This window comes from Phocoena sinus, chromosome 5, assembly GCF_008692025.1.
Source record: "Phocoena sinus isolate mPhoSin1 chromosome 5, mPhoSin1.pri, whole genome shotgun sequence".
In the NCBI taxonomy this organism is placed as follows: Eukaryota; Metazoa; Chordata; class Mammalia; order Artiodactyla; family Phocoenidae; genus Phocoena; species Phocoena sinus.
The window spans coordinates 98,298,080-98,300,636 of NC_045767.1; the positions used below are offsets into that span (position 1 = coordinate 98,298,080).

The 2,557-nt window shown below is 40.6% G+C and overlaps 1 non-coding gene across 1 annotated transcript; it reads left to right on the top strand.

The window, feature by feature from the left end:
* The first annotated feature begins 2,210 nt into the window (after positions 1-2,210).
* On the top strand, positions 2,211-2,283 carry TRNAG-CCC. Its single transcript has one exon. It is a non-coding gene; the product is annotated as a tRNA-Gly (tRNA).
* Positions 2,284-2,557: the final 274 nt, after the last annotated feature.

Below are 2,557 nucleotides of genomic sequence, written 5' to 3' on the forward strand. Positions count from 1 at the left end.
AATTTCCCTATCTATAAAATAGGGAAAATGATAATACCTACTCAAAAGGTCATTGTGATAATTACATAAGCTAATATATGCAAAGTTAAAACAACGCCTAACACTTACAATGCACTATAAAACATAAACTATCATCATGTTTTTAGATCTTCTAATCCACAAAGTAGCTAGTGTTTGTAGTTCATTTTATTTAATATTAGATTTGCCTCTATGCCATTAACAATGGCATCACGCTTCATATATAAGCTTCCTGGATTCTCCTGACACTAAGGTGAAATAACCAAATATAAATGCAAAGGTCCTTAGAAATTCTAGGCTAAACCACAAGGACCCTCAATAATCATAAGAAATGACATTTATTGTGTGCTTACTTCAAGCCAGAAACCACCATAAGCACTAAGCTATACTAATTCATTTAATCCTCATAACAATCATTTGAGGTAGGCAGTGTTGTTATCCCTCCTTTGCAGATGAAGAGACAGAGACACAGAAAGGTTAAGCAATTTACCCAAGTTCACAGAGATAGTAAGCAACAGAGGCAGTATTTACACCCAGGCGTGCTGGTTCCATAGCCTACACACTTCTACACACTTAACCACTAGGTCACACTGTCTCTCAACAGGCTAAAATTTCAGGAGAATTTAGGAAGATGATTTATAAATCTGGGAAGTGCCAGTTTTTTAATCATACGTCTGTAGATCTGACAAGCACAGAAGATGTAGACTAGTCTTCTCTTTCCACTGTAAGTTCAAAATGACAAAGGATTTCAAAGACTCAATAAATATAGGGTAGCAAGATCAGAGGTCTACCCAAGAGAATCTATTTCCTATAATAGGGTAACGCTAGTAGGTATACCAAATAGACCTACAGAAGTACAAAATCTCAAACACAATAAAAATTTATTTCTTGTTCAGGTAAGAATAAAAGGTAGATGTTCCCAGCTGACAGGTGGCGCTGCTCCTCACAATTGTTCCATCCTGTGGCTCCACCGTGCCCAGGTGGAGTCATCTGCATCCAGTCAGGAGAGCAGGAAGGAAGGAACATGGAGGAAGCATCCCCGCTTCTCAAACGTTAAGGCCAGGAAGTGTCACACATCATCCCCATTCACATTCTATTCGTGAGAAATAGCTACATGGCCATGCTTAGGTGCAAAAAGGGCTGGGACATAAACAGAGACGAAATTGAGTTATTTGTAGTGAGGTGGATGGACCCAGAGTCTGTCATACAGAGTGAAGTCAGAAAGAGAAAAACAAAAACCGTATGCTGACACATATATATGGAATCTAAAAAAAAAAAGAAAAAAATGGTCATGAAGAACCTAGGGGTAAGATGGGAATAAAGACGCAGACCTACTAGAGAATGGACTTGAGGTACGGGGAGGGGGAAGGGTAAGCTGGGACAAAGTGAGAGAGAGGCATGGACAGATATACACTACCAAACGTAAAAAAGATAGCTAGTGGGAAGCAGCCACATAGCACAGGGAGATCAGCTTGGTGCTCTGTGACCACCTAGAGAGGTGGGATAGGGAGGGTGGGAGGGAGGGAGACGTAAGAGGGAGGGGATATGGGAACATATGTATATGTACAACTGATTCACTTTGTTATAAAGCAGAAACTAACACACCATTGTAAAGCAATTATACTCCAATAAAGATGTTAAAGAAAAAAAAAAAGGGCTGGGAAATTTCACCTCAGCTGGATAGCTACTTAGCAGGGACAACTACATACTATAGAAAGAGAAGCGTGAATTTGGGGGTACAGCTAGCCCCCTCTGCCACATTCTTCCCATGGGGATCAGGTGGGCTCTCCATCACTCAGGGATGCATGGTAGTCTGTGCCTGTGGGAGATGCTCCCTGGGGAATCTGATGGGAAAACAACAGACCCCGTTTCTACAGCATATCTTAGTCACTGATGATTAGGAGGACAATGCTGTTTGAAAGTACTAGATACATATAGATATATCAGTCTCCTAAACCTGACTGTAAAGCCAAAATTGAGGCTCTTGTAATCCTCACCCATCTCCTAGTATTAAAAAAAAAAAAATCTGTGCAGTCAATACTTTGTGCTTACTTAATACCTGCTGATTAAGATAGCTGATGAAAAATATTTCTGGCATCAGCACACAAGTATTCTCAGTCATTTTAGATGAAGAAAATGATCGGAAAGGTTAAACTCCCAAGTAAGTGATTAATATGCAGTAAACTGGGACTCCCCTGGTGGTCCAGTGGTTAAGACTCTGCACTCCCAATGCAGGGGGCCCAGGTTCGAACCCTGGTCAGGGAACTAGATCCCGCACGCCACAACTAAAAGATTCCACATGTTGCAACTAAAGATCCCACATGCTGCAGTGAAGATTCCGCATGCCACAACGAAGACCCAGCACAGCCAAATAAATAAATAAATATTTTATAAAAAATACAGTAAACTGAATGAATGGCGTGAATTTCAGTTCCTTAAAACCAGCACTTCTCTAAACTGAGTTCCCACTGACTCTCAGAAGAGCAAAAAAAAAGGGTCTGTTGTATTCAGTGCCAGAGTACCTCCTTATAAATACTTC